The following is a 20,259-nucleotide window of genomic DNA, read 5'->3' as shown; positions in this document are numbered from 1 at the left end:
TCACTCAAGGTCTCTTTGTACCCACCAAAGTTTCCATCAGTCCACCCAGTCTCAATTCTAGCTCCCAAATCTTAACTCCAGGGAAGAACAATGAGGGCAACCGCTCCATTCAGACAAGGAAAGAAGAACCCCTCTCTAGGAGGGCCAAGAAAAAATTAAAGAAAAAGGCCAAGGCATCAAAAAAAGCTGCCCTCCTATTACCAACCCATACTCAAAATTCACAAATTTACAAAGATAAAACACAGTTCTATTCAATCTTTACTAAAAAGCACGGCCAAAGTAACTCAACATCAATAGCACCAACCCCTTTAGAAGCCAAACAAGAATCCGACGGGCCATTACAGCCAATTCCCGGGACGGGGAACTTGCACAGTCCATTAAGCCCGGCTATAACAACTCAACCGCCTCACTCATCAAACATCAAGTTATAGCAGAGAAGTCGACTATGCTCATCCAAGGAACAAGGACCCGACATCAGGGACAATATATCTCAGGGCCTCTTACCCCCGGACTTCCAAAGGCCTCATGATCAAACCGTGCAGCTATTCCATAACCCCATCTACTGTCCAGAGCCACGCCAACGGGATCTAGACCCAAGCCTTAATTTAAGTATTGTACAGAAGGGTCTAAGTAGCCAGCCTAAAGCAAATCAAGACAGGAAAACTACTCATGAGGTACTCCTCTCCCAGGATACTTCATTAAAGGCCAACATGACATTCTAAATAGGGGCAACGTACTTCGACTTTTTAAGCATATCCCGTTCCTCTCAGAAACACACTCAGACGACCTAGCCTGGGTTAAGTTCCCGTGTCTCTCCAATGACTATCACGGGGCATCAACCTCGAATGGGCTGAGTCGTCACTCCCAGGTGTGGCTAACACCAGAAAAAATAGCCCAAATGTCGGAATGGGGTATTGACATCCCTTTCCCCATACCCTAGAAATACCCACACGTACTAGCAGCATCACCACCAATGAAGGAAATCCATTCTGTCCTAAGGGGGACAGCGAGCATTCAACCAAGGAAAAGTCCAGCTGCAGAGCCATGACTTTACAACGCCTACAGGATAACAAGTACGCTTGACCACAGGACACTCCACATTAGTGGGCCAAAGCATACCTTCACCGTGGAACTCGTACTGATCCAGGACAGCCACCACAACTGCACTTCTAACATTATAAATGCTGCTTGTCATCAGATCATGACCAGAACTCCGGGAAATAACATACAGCTGTCCACCATATCCTGGAACGTGTATGGGCTAAAAAAATTGCTTGAGTGCGATTCAGTAAGCAATTACCTTTGCGAAAATGACATCTTGTGCTTACAAGAGACATCGGCCACTGAACCTCTAATTCTCCTTGGCTTTTACGACTTTCACTCTGCAGCCATAAAATATAACATCTTTGGGAGAGCATCTGGTGGGTGCTCAATCATTATTAACCAAGCCCGCAAACTAGAGGCAACCTTATCAATAATCTGCAATAGGCACTGATCTGCGGTTTAAAAAGCAACAACTACCCAATTTGTCTTTTGTTAATTAACTGCTACGTCAACCCTGCTTTCCAGCAAAAAAAGCAAGTACTAAAAATATTGAGAACAAAAATGGACCAACTGATAAACAAATATGTCTCACACTTTCCAATTATTGGTGGGGACATGAACACCCGGGAGTTGGGGCGCTCAAAAATGGACTCCCCTACCCAGACTGAATTAGCCCCCCTGCAGTGGCTCCTTTTCACTTAAAATATGGTTTCTGCCCACACCATCAAAAAAGCTGCGGATCCTAAATGTAAATGTCGGAATTTGTAAAGCGCACAGCTACCTCCACCGGAGGTGTCCCGGCGCTGTTCGTATACCGCTTAGGAACCCTTCCTGGCTTTCCTGGGAAATGTCCACTCCTGGGCACCGCCCAGGTACAGCCAGGCATCCCAGCGCTTTTGGGGCCGTTGTGGAGACTAAGCAAGCTATTGCCCAGAGTTGCAGCGTGGGACCCATGATCAGAACAGGTATTGAGGCGAGAATATCCAGTCAGGGGAATTAATGAGTCGGAGACCCGCCAAGGTGGGAATCGAACCCTGGTCCCTGGCCAGAGCTCTGCATCAAGGTCTGCCTGCTCTAACCATTGAGCCACACTTCTCCACATATCCTCTCCGGCTTCCTCTCCCAACCTTCAGGGATAAGTCTACAATCGACTACATCTTTATCTCGGATAACCTGGTACCATACTTTAACAACTTTGAAGTGGGAAATAAGGACAAGAGTGACCACAGACCACTGAGGGTATTTCTCCAGCTAAACAGGAACCCCACAAAACAACTGGAAAAATTGGGTGTTTCAACCGGAGAAGAGCACCACGAAGTTCTGGGTAGAATAATATGGTCCACAAATCTAGGTCGAAAACTCCTGGAGTGGATTATACATAAAGATTCGTGCTCCACAGACCATCCCCCTTGGAGCTTTGGAAAGCACTCCTAGTTGAATAAAAAAATGTACTTGGGGGACAAACTGGAATCTCTAAAGCACAGGTCTCCGATCCCTGTAGTGTAGTTCCCATATTCCCAATAGGCTCTGCGCATTGGAATATTATATATCCTATAGATATGACGTAGGGCTTAGGTCAACTAGGTCTCTATCGAATATATTAGACTTAATTGTGAGTGCCAGCTAGCTCAGAGGTCACTAGAAACTTTCTCAAATAAACAAGAAGGGATTAGTTTCTGACAACCGCATAAACATGACAACTTTGTTTCCCCAAGAATAAACGTATCTTCAGAGTCATGGAAACAATAGATAGATATTTTACTCAGTCAATTGTGCATGCTTCGTTTCAACAGAGGTGCAGAGGAAGAGAGATGGGCGTTTTCAATAAAAAGGATTTATTGAACAGTCTTCTTTCTCATGCAAGTAAAGTGAACTGCTACAATCGTAATACTGGCTGTAAAGTATAATGCGTACAGAGAGAAGAGTATTATAAAATAATACTGTAAAAGCATTGTATGGTTTCTAAAACATAGATAAATACATACATAAATAACAAAGGCTAAAAGTACTCAACTGGTGCTTCTAAAATACGCCTACCCCGATGTACCTAACCTAAGTCTAGTACGAGGGAAGAAGTAAGTGTGGTGTAGCATAGGTTTAGTTTCTTTGCCAAGAATCTATCCAAGATTTCTCTTTATGTCTAATCAGCTCCGTACCTTGGTTTTAGAATGAAGGAGGTCTGGTATCTCTGTCTCGGGACTGGAATTCCCAACACCCAGCGAGGGGGGCTTGGAAACACTGGATCTGGATTCTCAGCGAGAGAAAGGACAGCTTCTCGATCAGTGCGTCAGCTGGAGGGTCGGCTTCCTTCGGCAATTGCTGTAGCGAACAGCGTCGGGCAAGTAGATAGTCGAGCTGCTCGGAACCACCGTGTGTTTGCTAGGGAAAGTGTAGGCATATTTATACCTGGATGGTGCCTAGTTTGACGTAAAGTCGGGCATAATAACATCATCAAAGAACCCCAAGGGAATGGCAGTTCTTTGAAAACTCCATGAGTTGTTGGACAAATCAATATGCAAGCAAGGGGATGTCCCTGACTGCTTAACCCAAGAAATTGTTGTGGCTTTTTGTAATGAGTAGAAGTAGCAATGCCTGTATTTGGACTGCATGGGCTATGTCTAAATAAGGTTATGATTTCTATGCCTTTATAAGGGCAATGTGAATTGTACCTATATGAGGGCATGAATCGGGTAATTTTTGCTCATATCCTAAAACGCCATACAACACCTCCCAAAATACATAGAATGCATTCAAAATGGTTGTACATGAAAGATGAGCATCTGTGCTTTATGCATTTTAAAAGCAATGTTGTCATTCAAAGCATACAGTATGACATTGGAAATGCTATCTGAATGAATCATCAAAGAACATTTATGAAATGGCTCTTCAATACAGAAGAAAAAAGGTCGAGACTATTCCATGACATAGTTTATAAGTTGTTTTGGTTGTGGACAAGTTCAAATATTGTCTCTTGGAAGTATTCAAAGAATTCTTGTTCTCTAAGAATAGTTCTACTTTAAGCAGATCACTTTGTGCCAAAAAAAGTTACATCTTGGAAAAATCAAGAAAAATCACAGAAAAATAGTGTTCTAAAGTTGGAAGTTTTTTGTTTTGAAAAGTGAAGTTCGAATACAGAGTCCCATAGAACTCTGTGTGCTAACTTCAAAAGTAATTCTCGTTTTTAGGAGAAAACATCAAATCTTCTAAGCTGGTAAAGAATTTGTCTACCACAGTAGGTGAAAGTTGGACCACTTCGTTAAGTAAACCGATTACACAAAAATGTGAAGCATTGCCGTCAGCATTAGCCGCATTAGCAATGTTCGAAGGAGATTGAGATGGTACCTGTGTGCCTGTCAATCCACGTATCTCACCGTCAGCAGTTTGCGTCTGTGAGACCTCAATGAATGCCGTCATCAGGATTGGCAGCCGCTGGGGACAACACAATGCATGGGCCGGTACCGAACCAAGCAAAGTATCAACATCCGTTGGCAGGACTGATGGGAGTGTTAGACAGATGTCCAACACGCATTCTTCTCCACATAGCAGGCATTGTAGAACAGGTAAGATGCAATCCTGCCAGATTGGTTGGAATGATAGAAACCAGGTGGTATTCAGATATCTCAAACCAGCCAAGCCCAGAATCTGTATCATGCGCTCACGACACTTCATTGCCAGGAGAGTGTTCTCTATGGTAATCTGGGTGTCGATGGTGACCGGACTTGCGATATCTAAGCAGAAGGAACAAGAATAGTATTCCTGCTACGAGTCCCAAAATGAGAGGCAGGCCACCGAACACAGAGTGCACGAAGTTTGGAAATATGCTGAGGACTGCTTCAAAAGGTGCTAACAGTCCCAAAAAACTGTCTTAAATACATGTATAATACCACTGGTATCAGACATGTTTAAGATACGAACTAACATTTCTATGAAAGGTACAGGGCAGTTTGTCGATAATAGGGCATGTATCTCTACAGAGGACCTTGCAACTTGTAGTTCATACGTCTCTGGTCAGTGGCACAGTTTTGTGTAAAAGAATGGCTTTCATTCTGCTTAAAGTATCAATTTGTATAGAATAGATGTTCAGTGAAGGCCATAGCGGTGACTCCCCGTCTGTCTTAGTTTTAGGATACAATACTTGCATACAGCAAGTGACCCTGGCTGACACAGTTACGAGATAGGCTATTCCTGGCAACATTCCACAGCAGCTGTGATCATTCAACATAATGTAACTTCCATTAGAAAGCTGCCTAAAAATTGGATCTATCACTGCAGCTGGAGAACCTTGCAGGTGGCCGGATAAGTTGGTGGAAGAACCGTCGCAGGCTTCATTATAAATTAATACCCTTACATAAAAGTGTACCGCTTAGTGCGCTTTTACAGTTTGTACCACTAAGAGATACTTCTTTACCCCCACTCCAACATCTGTGTGTATATGGTAATTCACAAAAAAGGAGTACGCTGTTCTTCAAGGGTTAACATGATGGGAAAAGAAAGAGAGAGATATATGAGAATGCCTACCAAAAGAATAGTTATACCCGTCACCTCCAACCAATAATGTGGGCCCTAAGGAGAATTCCCCTTACTAGGGCCCTCACACACCCTGCCAGCTAGGTGTCATGCTTCATCATTGGGCCTGCTCCTCGTTGGGTTGGCGCTGCAATACCCAACGGGCTCCCAATGAGGGGCTCTTTGGCGGAGATCTTTTGTTCCTTGCCAATTAGTGAGGTGTGAGTGAGGGACCTAGAGAGTGTAGGTGTGTGTGAAGAGTGAAAGTTAAAACAGGTTAGATAACCAATATAATTTATTTAACTCTGGTTGCTACCTGATTAAAAGAAAAAGGAGAGGTGGTTTGTATGACATAATGGATCACAACAAAGTGGCACTCTACTCCAATAGGTCGACATGTTTCTTGCTTTAACAGCCCCACAGGGTCTACGGCAATTCATCAGGACCATAAATATAATTTGAGACTACCTACACACCGTGGTTTATGTTGAAAAACTACCTACCACTTGCAGTATTGCTGCAGTTTAGATACCCTTAAATGTATTCTAATGAATATATAATGCCTCGCCTCAACAGTAACCGGCGGGCTCAGACACCATCGGGCTCAGTATCCCAAAGGACGATGTCAGAGTGCTACTGACCTACCCATCCCCGTCGGCACCGGGTAATGAAGATGGTAATTCCCATTTTACCTTAATGTATTTTTTACCTAACCTTTCATACATGCCAGCTGCTATATGTTTCATACAATATTCAAAATGGAAAATCGTGACAGGCAGAGTGATTGTTCCATGTATTAGCCATTCTGTTGCAGGTTTTTCTGAAACAGTTAATGGTAATCTTTTCAATTTCTCAATGCTCTGCACTGTATAGTCTGCTCCTCTTGGTGCCAAAGTGATTTGTTTATCTGTAATGTTAAATACGGAAAACAATGACATGGTGTTGATTAGACGCCATGGCACATATCCACAACGAAGATTTTGTAACGTCCAGCCTAAAAGCATTATAGAACGCAATTGAGACTGTCCATGCTGTAGCATGAGGAAGTCCTGTTCCATTATGTCAATGGCAGAGGATACTATGCTGTCCAAAGATTAAATTCTGGATGACAGAGTCGTTAACCCATTGTCAACAAGAGAGAGCTTTCTCTAAATTAATACGATCAATTTCTCGTATCCGTTCTGCAGTCTCTGCTTGTGTCGCTTTCCAAGCTTCATTATAAATGGTATATATACCAGCGTATATAAAACGTTTATGACGCTGTTTCGCAGGACTCAATAAGAAGTCCCTTAAATCAATGCCATCTTTAAGTAAAGATAAGTGTTGTTTTACCTCTGTTAGTGTGGATTTTTGTAGCCAGTCAAGGCCCAGTTTTCCTACACTGTATGTTGTTACTATCCCTGGATGTTGTCTCTGGACATATCTTGGATCTGGCCAAGTTAATGTAAACCCTTGTGTCTTAATCAGGAATCTATTTTGACAGTTGTTTGTGTCTGTGGGCCAGATTAACCATTTTTTCCAATCAGGATCAGCTCTGTTCTTAAGTAAAATAGTGTTTACGTTGACCCCTCCCTCTGCAATGGATTTACTATAAGGTGTAGGTGTAGGTATAGACGGTTTGTTCAAATCTTTTATCTTGGCTAGACCAAGACAGGATGTCTGTTGCACAGTGTCATTCAAAAACATTATTTGTTCAGGAATAATGCAGGCTCAAAATAAAGCTTCTATTCCCTGCACTTGCCAGTCTTTTGTGCCCCAGACAGTTTTTGTTTCAATGTTGTAGCTCCAAAAGTCAAAACCTAATGAGGACAGCTGGGCATAAAATGCTGCAGAATAAATTTGCTTAGTATTAGTCAACATACTTTTCATTCCTGTCTTATTAACATTTTTAAAGTAAAATGTTTCTGGATTTGAGACATTAAAACCAAAGAAGTATGGACATTTTTCATACAATGTTTTTGAACTGCCTTTTGGTGGCATTGGACAATGTTGCCATTGATTGATTTCTAGGGTTTGCAGATTTGTGCAAATAATGATGACCATAGTGTTTATAATGGTAAATTTTTTCATAATCTAATGAACCTTCTCAGTATTCATGTTTTGTAAATTTTGCAGACATCTCTAAGTCTGACATCATATTTATTTATTTATTTATTTATTTATTTATAAAGTTATTAACAGTTTCAAAGTCCCAATCATCAGAAAATGTGCTGGGTGAAACAAAGTCACTCAAGGAAACCTTGAATTAATGTAGAATCTTCAGCAGCTCTGCAGGGCCAAAGATGTCATAATCAGTTCTGTCCCATGCTATACCACCAGGTATAGGAACGGCTGTGATATTCAACTGATGTCAAGTCTCTTTGTTCACGATGAGATGATTTGTGTGGCTTGAGGAGTAAGTTGATGTTCCATTTTACTATATTTTCCATTTCTCAGCATTCCCAAAGTTAATACAAGAATTAGCCAAAGTAGGAGAAAAAGTATGCCTAGCACAATCCAAAATTCAACACATGGTGAATCCAGATAAGTCTTTTCAAGTTGCTGAAAATGTTCTACTACTTGTTCTTTAAAAGTTTTATTTGCTGGCGTCGTTTTGGGCTCACTGGGATCCTCGGAAAACGTATCAAAGTTAATAAAATAACCAGAGGCAGTTCTGTCAATTGTAGGTTTTGCATCAGGATTACTTGAAATCACTGGAGCTACTGGATCCCTTATCATATTAGTATACTCAGATGCTACATCATTGCAGACAGGAGGTTCTAGACGAACTGTTATTTGGGTCTCAAGATACACAAGTTCTATAGCTTTATTGCTTAGTCCTTCTTTTCACACTGCAGATTCCTCAAAGGGGAAGAGTCTCTCAGTTTGAACTTATTGGATAGTAGCAAGATTTGGTCATCTGCTACATCTCTGGAGTCCACCTGGCCTACTACTTAAGATTGGCCACAGGATGTGGTTTTACCAGGTCGATAGACACGAACCTTTTCTCCTTTCTTCCAGCAAGGGGCTGCAGTAACACTGTTCTTGATCAGTGGATTGCTAGCACAGGTACTGGTTTTCTGTAAGATGGCCCAAATTCCTTCTTCTCCGTTATCTTTTCTCTGACTAGATCCCCAATCTTTGGAATCCAGACAGGCCTTGCTGGGACGGGTGGTTCCCCTTCAGTGGTCGCTGGCTTCTGCAATGTGTTGCTTTGACTTCTCCTTGTTTCATTTAAGTCCTGCAAAACAGCCAAACGGTCTTTGATATCAAAGGGTTTTTGTTCTACCACTGAAGTGTGATGATCAAGGTCCTGGACAAGCATTCTAGTACCAAAAAGGATTTTGTATGGAGTGATTCCACCCAGAGAATTTCTTGGCAGATTGTTTAGACTACGTTGGACACTTATTAGATGTTTGAACCACCCGTCACCCGAGCCTAATACCCTAATTGTTATAGATTGCTTTATTCTGGGCAAGGGGATGTCCCTGACTGCTTAAGCCGAGTTTTCCAAGAAATCGTTGTGGCTTTTTGGAACGAGTGGAAGTAGCCATGCCTGTATGTGGACTGCATGGGCTATGTCTAAATAAGGTTATGATTTCTATGCCTATTTAAGGGCCATGTGAATTGTACCTATATAAGGGCATGAATCAGGTAATTTTCGCTCGGATCCTAAAACGCCATACATCATCCCCGATGCCTACCATCACAAATATAACCAAGGGCCCTAGCTCAAACCAAGTATAGTCTCTCAAAGGCTTTAAAGGCAAGAAGAAAAGGAGCCCCAAATCCACAAACACTGGCAATAACAGCACTTCGTACGGAGCACAGAAAGAAAGTATGGGAAACACGACTAAAGAAAATTGAGACAGAGTGGCTAAAAATATTTATTTAATCTTCTCAAAGAAAAGGGACACATCCAACTTTGGAGATACATTAAGCAAAATAGTCACATCGGCCAGATCAAGGAAAATTGGGTGGCAGTCTCGGAGTGGGTTAAATAGGCAAAGCAACTGTATACAACACATCAGAATATGACTTATACCCAAACACAACAAACTCCCTCAGAAATACAAAAAGGTGTTAAGACACCAGGCATCACTAAGGTTGAGATAACAAACCTGATTAAAAAAATGAGGACAGATGGTGCCCCAGGTCCCAACAGAGTCCCTGCAGCAGTCTTTAAAGCCTCTCATGGATTCTGGGCAGAACAGTTAACATCACTTTTCAAGTATGCATTTGCCACTTCTACCGTTCCATCATCGAGGAAAGGCTCAATACTTTCTCCCATTCATAAAAATGGGACTGCACGACACCTAAAAACTACTGGCTTGTCGCTCTATTAGACATAGAAGTGAAAGCATATGCCAGAATTCTGTTGAAAGAACTAGAAACCTGGGCAAAAGAACATAACATCCTTCCCTTCTTTCAATCCGGTTTCAGGCCCCAAAGTTCTACCTTAGATAACATCTCAGCACTGGGACACCTGTCACTTTGTGTGACCCAGCCACCACAACTACCTCTGTTTTGCTGCTTCGTTGATAACAGTGCAGCCTTGGACCGAGTTGACCGTGGGAAGCTGTCGGAAAAACTGGACTCCTAGGGCTTTCCTCAAAAGCTGTTAAAGGCAATAATTGCCCTTCATGAAGGTACTTGGGTTCATATCAAAACCAGCCAATCGAATGTAACAACCAAGGTTCCAACCAATAACGGCCTAAAACAAGGATGCATTCTCGCCTCTCTACTTTTTAATCTCTATACAGCCAACCTGGGAAAAGCACTGGACGGGGCAAATCTGCTAACACCAAGGCTGGTGAATGTGCGGCTTAAAATTCTTCAATACGCCAATGACATTGTCATAATTAAATCACATTAGGACAGGCCTACAGAAAGCCTTTGAAGCTCTGAATAGGTTTAACCAAAAGAACAATCTCTTGGTGAACCAAGAGAAGACCAGGATAATTATCTTTGGGAAGTACCACCAAAAGGAGACAGCACAATGGCGCCTAGGTGACCTGCAAATCAGAACATGCATAATTTATAACTATCTGGGTCTCAGGTTATCGGAAGGAGCCAAGCCCACAGCCCATCTGAAACATCTAAGAAGCAAGGGGGCCGGCATCATATACAGTTTGAGAAATCTCAATCGACGACTACATAGTCCGACTGCTGAACCCATCTTGAAAGTCTTAAAAGCAAAACTAGTTCCCTCTCTTAACTACTGTCACCTAGCCCTCATTAAGTTCCTCACAAACCACCAAATTTCTGCCTATAAGAAGGTTCTAGAACTCCCAAGACAGGCCAGGAAGGCAAGAGTAAGGTTGGAGTTGGAACTTACCCGTCCAGACATTACCTGCTCAGGGGATATTTTAAAATACTATATTAGCAACCTGTGTGCTCCAGCAACCTCTCTGAAAACGCAAATTAAAACAATCTTTGAAGAAGAAGGTGGATCTCCATGGCAGGTTCAGTTGGCAGTAGTCAGCACAAGAAGCAGCAGCGGACCCTATAATGTCGTACCTAAAATCCAGTTCCAAAATATGTCCTTTTTTATATACTTTGTGCTGCCAACCCCAACGTCAGCTGCTGTTTGACGTTGCTGTGTTTTCCAGATCAGTTAGATGATTTTTTCAAAGTTTATGGGGGTGCACCAACTAGAAGTCCAAAAAGACAGTTTCGTTTGTGTATATAGAAAAGTTCTTTATTTATCTTTATCCATTCTTAAAATACAGATCACCTGATAGTATACAAAAAGGTCAGCCTACCAGGGAGTTTCTTCAGGGCTGAAAATACAAATAGATAAAAGAAAAACTAACATCAGTTTCCTGTGTCATGGGTCTTGTACACATTCACCATTTCATAGTTCATTTTAAAATTGAAAAACACATTTTCTCAAAAAAACGGAAATACACAATATCCAAATGTTTTGATTTTTTAGGGAAAGACTGCTAAAAAGCTGTTAGAAAAACAGCCAACAATAACTCACATAGTGCAATCATATTACAAAACACTTTATGGTTATCCCAAAAACCACCTCTCTAAAATGTGCCGCCACGGAAGGGGGACATAGAGATTTACATGGAAGACCATTAAGAGAAATGGAGAATCAACGACTAATGGCCAGAACCAAAGATAGCTCTTTGTGGGTTTCAAAAATTAACACACTTTAAGACAAACAAGCATCAAACAAAATTTGGGATCATATATCATAATGTCATTAACAATACATTGTTCCCTATCTGCTCACGGTCATTTCATGTCCACATGATACATTTTCAATAAATGTTTTAAATAAATTTCCTACATGATATGCTTTCCCGTCATATTCCTGTCCTTTGGAGTATGGATTTTCAGGGTGATGGGCAGAAGAAGGGGAAAGGTTTTTTTTTAGGGCAGGGACAGGTAAAGAGTATTATCAATTAAGTTAAAAAAAAAAAAAGTTTTTAAAAAAGAGAGAGAAAGAATGAAGAAAAACTGATGTAGACTTGGAAGCTATTTTATTACACACGCTTTTTTCCGCTAGTATACTAACGTGTCTTGCCTGTACATCACAATGCTTCTTGAGTTGTTCATTTCCTATTTCCATATATACGTGTAATACTGATAATATAGTATCGAGATATAGGTTCTTACCACAGCTGTGGAATTTTAGTTCGTGTACTGAACATCATCTACGCCATCTTGCAGACTCACGTATGAGCATACACGACAGCCATTTTAGGTACCATGGTCTCCCTGTTCACGATCGCCCGTCAGCACACTTCCCTGAACCTTGCAAGCCTTCCCCGCGCACCCTGGCTGCCCCCGCACTCACATGCACAAGTCATGAAGCCTCCCCTCCCATGACTCTGTCTCAGGGAATCACACCCCGCGCCTGACCAACACCTCCTTTCCGTCCATGAATACCCCTCCTTTGATGACCCCTTCCTCTGAGCCCGACTGCCTGTACGAACCGCTGGTCATCCTTTAGCCCGAGGATATAGTTTATTGCCCACTACTGTATGCATTCGCTTTTCCTGAAAGGAGCCACTATTGATCATGACCTCCCCACCCCCTAAGATTCGATCAGGCGCACACATTCCAAAGGAATCGGCAGAACACTCAGCTGCGTGATAGCCCCCTCCCAATCTTATGAGGGGAAAGGGCCTCTACTGTTGTCATGTGTTGGAAGGGGCCGGAACTGGGGGGTGCCGGGGATGTCGTTCTCATACTTCACAATGTCCTTGTTGTAATAAAGAACGTCCACATGTCTTAAACCAGTGTATAAAAGACCAGGTCTCAAAGAGGCTGAGAGAGCACCTCGAGACGATACCTTGTTGTCTGATCTGATGTGTTCTACCCCGTCGGAATAAACTTGTTTCCTGTCTTCCTGTCTCCAGCGCCTGCCTCTTTATTGAATAACTTCGTATGGTATTAGAGGCGTTTTTACGCCGGGCAAATTTAACTTAGGAAACATCTACTGAAATCGCCTGACCATTTTGAATTGATCTTTATCAATTGGCGTCCCAAACGCGGGGCCCATCAGCGACACGTGGATCCAGTGGGAGAGGTCCCGACGACAGAGTGAACGACTGCAACGATCGGGAGAGCTCCTGTCCAATAGACCCTCGTCTGACAGCCGATCATCTGAACTTCACTGATTCCGAGCAGACCTCTCCCGAGTGATCTACGGTCCTGACTGGGAACCACCAGGAGTGCCGCGATAGCAACAGAGAGTAGAGGACGATCGGGCGCTGGAAGCGGAAGACGAGAAACTGTCCATGCGGTCCGGGTAAGGTCGTGACACACGACGAATCGTGAAATTGATTGATTGATTGTTTGAAAATACTAGTATTACTTATTGACTGTTTCTGAGAGATTCTCTATTTGCAAACAAGCACAGAATCGCCATACTCTGTTTAGTCTTTGCAGATAGTGAAGGATAGGTAACGCGGACTTTTGTCCCCCATTGTAATCTGCCGTGCTTATTTTTCTCCCCATTGATTGATTGATTGAATCGAGCATTGAATTGTTCGAAGTTGGTTCTCTTAAGGATCTTCTCTGCCTACAAACGGGGAAGAATAGGAATATTCTCTCTCCCTTTGCAGATAGTGAAGGGTAGGTAACGCAAGCTTTTAACCCGTCGTACCATTCCTCATTGATTGATTGTTTGTCCAAACATTGACTGTTTGGAATTGGTTCTTTCTGGAGGTATTCTCTATTTGCAAATAGCGTAGAATAGAATATTCTGTCCAGTCTTTGCAAGTAGTGAAAAGATAGGTAGTGCAGGCTTTTGCCCCCCATTGTAATCCGTCATGCCTATCTTCTCCCCATTGGTTAGTAGTTGGGTCAACCCGGACCGCTTATTAGAGATGAACCATCCACCTCCACTGGAAGGCACCCCTAATAAGGACATGTTTACTAAGCAAGGACTAGTCGCTATAGCTTATAGTAAGTTATGGCATAAATATACAAAAAAGGATCCTGAAAGTCAGTGGCCACTGATAGGTTCTTTTGATGAAAATAAAATAAAAACACTAGAAGCAGCTGTAAAAATAAATAAGGCAACGCCCACTATGCTCGATAGTATTGGCATGTGGCGCAAAGAAGCAGAACAGCGAAGGAAAAGAGAAGAAGCAAAAATAGTGAAAGAATTACGAAAAGCAGCCCATCTGGCCGCAAAATAACTAGATGAAGAAATAAGAAAAAGAGAGGAAGTTAAACAAACACAAGAATCAGGACTGGCAGGCCAATGCCCTGTCAGGACCACCCCTACGCTCTACCCGGAGATGCCCTCCAAACAGCGGGCAAATGACGAGTTACTGCTCGGTCCTCCAATTATCTACATGCCCCCTCCTTATGCTCCCAGCCAACCTCTAGCACAACACTCACCAGTTCAAAATGTAGGCGAGGGTGACCATAGCGCTAGTGCCCCGACTCTTACGGCCTTCGCACCGGCCGCATTGGTAACAACACCAGATGAACTCGAGACTGGCAAACAGCTAACAGCCAGGCCAAATAGGTTGAGCAAAGATGAGCGGGATGGAATCGACCAGATAGCAAAGACCCTGGTAGAACGGAAGGAGAGCGAAGAATATACGATGAATATGCATAATTCACATGCCGGTAGTCACAGAAGGCATTTCATTTTACGGTTCAGCTACCACACCCTGAACGCATATGAGGATAGGTACCAGAATAAGGGTCCTGCAAAACTGACGACTCTATATAGAAGGGTCGATGTTGGAGATGGGACTGAGAGCGATGTGACGGACCTCTTCATGCAAACGCTTGAGGTCTTCCGCCACCTCGCGGAACAGAAACCTGAGGTCAAGATCACAGTCCCTGAGACGATTGAGCCCTCATTAGAAGCAGCCAACACTATGATGCCTATCAGAGAAGCCGCCCCCTACTGGTTCCCCCAAGAGGTCAGGGAACAAACGATGATATCAACCACGCAGATGCAAAAGGGAGAGTTGTGTACAACTGGGTTTACCAACCATGGGATCGGCAAGATATTTTAACTTTTAGGCAAACCCTGCCCGATTTAAGAAAGAACCCTACAGCATTTTATACCGAACTAGGCACAGCCTTGGGCTCAACCATAATGACTCTATCGGACATTGATTTGTTTTTCGGGTTGTGTCTGCCGGCTGATGTGTGGAAGCAAATCCGGAAAGCCGACCACACAGACCTGTTCGGACACACTTGGAAACAACTCGATGAACTAGATAGGCAGCGAGAGCCCGGAAAGAAACCCGTAAAGGACATACTGGAACTCCCCGACAAAATAGTGCAGAAGCTAAAGACGTTGATCCCAGAAAAGAAGGTAGACTGGTCGGTAGTCACGGCTTGCCGCCAGAAACCTCAGGAGGACGTATCAGAATACTTCTCCCGATTTGAGACGGTTTTCTCAGACTACAGTGGCCAAGACATGACCACCGCAACCGGACAACACCTATTCGTGCAAAACTACGTAAAAGGGCTATCGCAAGAGGTCTCCCAAAAGTTACAGACGAGTGAGAGTAGTTGGGGAGCCTCCAAACCTGCAGCTATCCTTCAGATGGCTCAGTATTACGAACACCAAAAGAATGAGAACGAGAGGGCGACTGAGAGAAAGAAAAAGGACTTAAAGGAACGAGTGATGATTGCTCAATTACAGGGAGTGACTACAGGAAGGGAACGATATAGGGGGAACTACCAGTCGAATGCCCCTAGGAATCCGCCCACTAGAGACCGCAACCCCACACCCGGTGCTCCACGAACTGACCTCGATGAGAACCAGTGTGCATTTTGCAAAGAATTTGGACATTGGAAGTCCCAATGCCCGGCCCTTCGGGAAATGATTAAAAATAGACAAGGGACATGACAAATGGCCCAAAAACTGGAGGGGTGGGGCGAGGGCAGACCTACGACACCACCAATGACCGACCTGGCAGACCAAACACATTTGACCGCCCCCGACAGAATCAGTGCCAACAGTCCGACTGTAACAATGCTCACGACTCTGCATAGGACTGCCAGGGGCAAGGGAGGGATCCAGTCGAGCTCTGTGTTGACCAGCAAGGTCCTTACATCACTGCTAAGGTCCTGGGTACAAAGTCTCCATTCTTGGTAGACACTGGAGCAACACGTAGTGTATTATCAAAACGACTGATTCCAAGGGCACCCTTGTCTGGCTCACACATTACCTCGATAGGTTTTGATGGAACGCCCTCCACTAATCCCCTGTCTGTACCTATCTCCTTTGACCTAGGAAACAATCCCACTGACACCACGTTTCTGCTCTCCTCCAACTCCCCTGACGCCATTATGGGTATTGATTTACTGAAACATTTCCGAGCTACTATTAGGTGTTCCCCGGATGGAGTCCGAGTCATCCTGTACGACAACCCGAGCATGTCCAGACCCTACCCCGCACGACATATGTACGCCATAACAGATGCTGACCTATCCTTGCTCGATACCCTACCCCTGTACCTATGGGCCAGAAACGACTTGGATGTAGGACGAATGATGATCGATCCTGTACACATAACTGTTTGACCAGATGCAATACTCCCGAAACTCCCACAGTACCGGATATCGCCCGAAGGCGAGAAGGCATTGGTAGCGATTATTCAGTCCTTGGTAGATGCAGGAGTGGTAGAGGAAGTGGTTAGTAATGTCTGCAATAGCCCTATCCTACCCATTGTTAAGAAGCAAGGTGAGGGAGATGAGAAAGCGTACCGCTTCATCATCGACCTGCGAGAAGTCAACAAAGTGGTGGTGCCACAGTACCCCGTAGTCTCCATCGCCACCATTCTGACTCTCATCCCGTCCACTGCCACCACCTTCACCGTTATTGATCTTAAAAATGCATTTTTCTCTATCCCCATCCATCCAGACAGCCGTTATCTCTTCGGCTTCACTTTAAAAAACCGTTCATACCGATTTTGTAGAGCTCCCCAGGGCTACACTGAAAGTCCCAGCATTTACAGCCAGGCCCTCAAAAGACAGCTGGACGCCGTCCAGCTACCAGATGGAGTAGTGTTGATCCAATATGTCGATGATATCCTTTTGGCGGCCGACACCACTCCACTTGCAATCACAGCCACTATCCAACTCTTGCACTTTCTTGCGGAGAATGGCCACAAAGTCTCCAAAAAGAAACTGCAGTTCTGCCAGCCCCAAGTGACATACCTAGGCCATCTCCTGTCCAAAGAAGGGAGGAAACTTACGCCCGACCGAATCCAAACCATCCTAGACACCCCCATTCCAAAAACACAGAAGCAAGTCCGTTCATTAGTGGGCCTTACTTCTTTCTGCCGACAATGGTTACCAAATTTCAGTCTCATTATAAAACCCCTACTTTCCCTGTTGGCCAAAGATGTTCCGTTCCCACTCCCTTGGACTCCCGAATGCCAAGCATCCTTTAAGGAGTTGCGGGATGCCCTTTGCTCGGCACCCGTTCTAGGAACACCAGATTACTCCAAGCCCTTCTCCCTCTTCACTCACGAAAGGGAGGGATGCGCATTGTCTGTTCTAACTCAGCCCATCGGCGCCAAACAACGCCCTTGTGCCTACTTCTCTGCCACTCTTGATCCAGTCGCCAGAGCCTTACCTGCCTGCCTTCGAGCAGTAGCCGCTGCTGCTGACTCTATCCGCCAGAGTGAGGGAATTGTGCTTTCGAACTCTCTCACGGTATTAGTGCCCCATGCAGTTGACACCCTTTTGAACCAGACCAAGACTCAACACCTGACTAGTGCACGACTGACAGGGTATGAATTGACTCTACTTGCACCCCACATCACCCTGAAGAGATGCACGACATTGAATCCTGCTACACTGTTACCCCTGCCCGAAAATGACCCCGATGTGCCCCCTATACACGACTGTGTGACCCTCACGGACGAACAGACTAGGAGTAGAATTGACCTCCGAGACATTGCTTTTACAGATCCTGATGGAGAACTATGGGTAGATGGCTCCTGTATCAAACTCCCAGACGGCACCACTTCTGCTGCCTATGCGGTGACGACAGCTCGAACAGTAGTTGAAACAGCTCGCATCACACAACGATCCGCACAGGCAGCAGAACTAATTGCCCTCACACGAGCATGTATCATAGCAGCAGGAACCACGGCAAACATTTACACGGACAGCCAGTACGCCTTCGGGGTGGTTCATCATTTTGGGCTCCTGTGGAGGGAAAGGGGATTCCTGACGTCCCACGGTATGCCCATCCTTCACGGAGATTTAGTCTCCGCCCTGATTGAAGCAGTTCTTCTCCCCAAACAATTAGCAGTGATCAAATGCCAGGCACACAAGAAGGTGACAGATTTAGTTGGACAGGGAAACGCACTAGCCGACATCACTGCCCGAACCACAGCTGAGAATAGGACAACGACACGTATGTATGTGACCAGGTCACAAGCAGAAAAATGGACCGACGCTAGGGAAACGATCAGGGACATCCAATCGGCCAGCACACCTCTCGAACTGACTGAATGGGCACGGGTGGGTCTAAGGGACGATGAAGGCTGCTGGCGGACAAAGGACACGAACAAATGGTTGCTGCCTGATGCATATTTGATCCCCATACTGACAATGGCACACTCCCCTGCACACATAGGCTCTGCCCCCATGATTGAACTCATTTCCAAAGTCTGGCACAACAACAAGATCCCCGACTCGGCCAAACGCCTAGTCCAGCAGTGCCTTATCTGCCTACAACACAACCCCGGGAAAGGAACTGTGGTACCCCGGGGAGGGTTTGGGATCCCCGACCACCCCTTTGAGGTCCTCCAGATGGATTACATCCAATTAGAGAGGTGCCAAGGCTTGAAGTACGTATTAGTCATTGTATGTGCCTTCAGCAAATGGGTTGAAGCCTATCCGACCCGAGATAACACTGCCATGACTACTGCCAAAGTACTACTGAAAGAGTTTTTCCCTCGCTACGGCCTTTGTCGAATTTTATGGAGCGACAATGGCCCCCACTTCATAGCTGAAGTTATCCAACTAATCCTGAAGGGGTTGGGGGTAAAACAGAGGTTCCATGCAGTCTTCCACCCCCAATCCGCTGGCCTGGTTGAACGACACAACGCTACACTGAAACTGAAACTGTCAAAAATAGTGGCCACCACAGGACTTAAGTGGCCAGATGCCCTTCCACTGGCATTACTATCGATGCGCTCCACTCCCACTAAGCACCACTTGACCCCCTACGAAGTTGTGTTTGGGCGGCCTATGAACCTCTGGACTGCCCCCAAACCGACCTCCATTCACGACGTCCCCGACGTCCTGCTGTCAGATTATTTATACAAATTAACTAAAACGTTGTCTGTCATTCATCAACAGGTGCAGCAGGCCATCCCCGATGCTTCCAGGGGTCCCGGTCACGATATCCAACCGGGGGACTACATCCTAGTCCGGAACTTTCAACGAGCGAAGAGTCTGGAACCCCGGTGGACGGGCCCCTGGCAAGTACTGATCACCACTCGGACGGCTCTTCGAGTGGAGGGGAAGAAGAACTGGCTGCACGCACACCACTGCAAAAAGGTTTCCTCGACCCTGGCCACGACAGACAACGTCAGCACCCAAGAAGAGCTCCTGAACAAAGACCGACCATCACTGAACTGCTATCCTGATACCGAGGCACTTGAACTTGCAAAACACTCTGATCCCACTGTGCCTTCCCGAGAAGGGTATTTCCTGCGTCGAAAGGAGGGAGCTTCGGCTAAGTAGGCCACTGACTAAGTTAAAAATCTCATAACGGTGACCCAAAGCAACCAAGGGTTAACCGGAGAGAAGCTAAACAAAGTCTGTGGTTCTGCCCACTACCGAGCACCTTGAAGATGAAGATGATGGAAGCGCCAGATAAGAAGATGATGGAAGCGCCAGATAGGAAGACGTCGGAAGCAACAGGAAATACCCGCTACAGAAACCCAAAGACTGATAATTTGCACAAATCAAAGACAATCGCTTTCTTCATTCTCTTCCTCTTTTGCCTCCTCCTCATGACTTCCTTCTGGATCTTGGAGGAAAGAACACCCGCTCACCAGATGTTGCCAACCACTGTCCAGCCAACCACCATGAAAGAGCACCACCTGATCACCCTTTCACCTCAGCTCCGAGAAAGGCGTAAGGAGTTCTGGAACAATTCCTTCGTACAACTGTTGCACCAGCACAACCTTGCTGCAAATGCCACGAACTGCTGGATCTGTGGGTTGCTCCCACATGCTACTGGACACTCCATCCCCTTCATCC

This window comes from Lissotriton helveticus, chromosome 7, assembly GCF_964261635.1.
Source record: "Lissotriton helveticus chromosome 7, aLisHel1.1, whole genome shotgun sequence".
Classification (NCBI taxonomy): Eukaryota; Metazoa; Chordata; class Amphibia; order Caudata; family Salamandridae; genus Lissotriton; species Lissotriton helveticus.
This window is presented reverse-complemented; position numbering follows the sequence as displayed.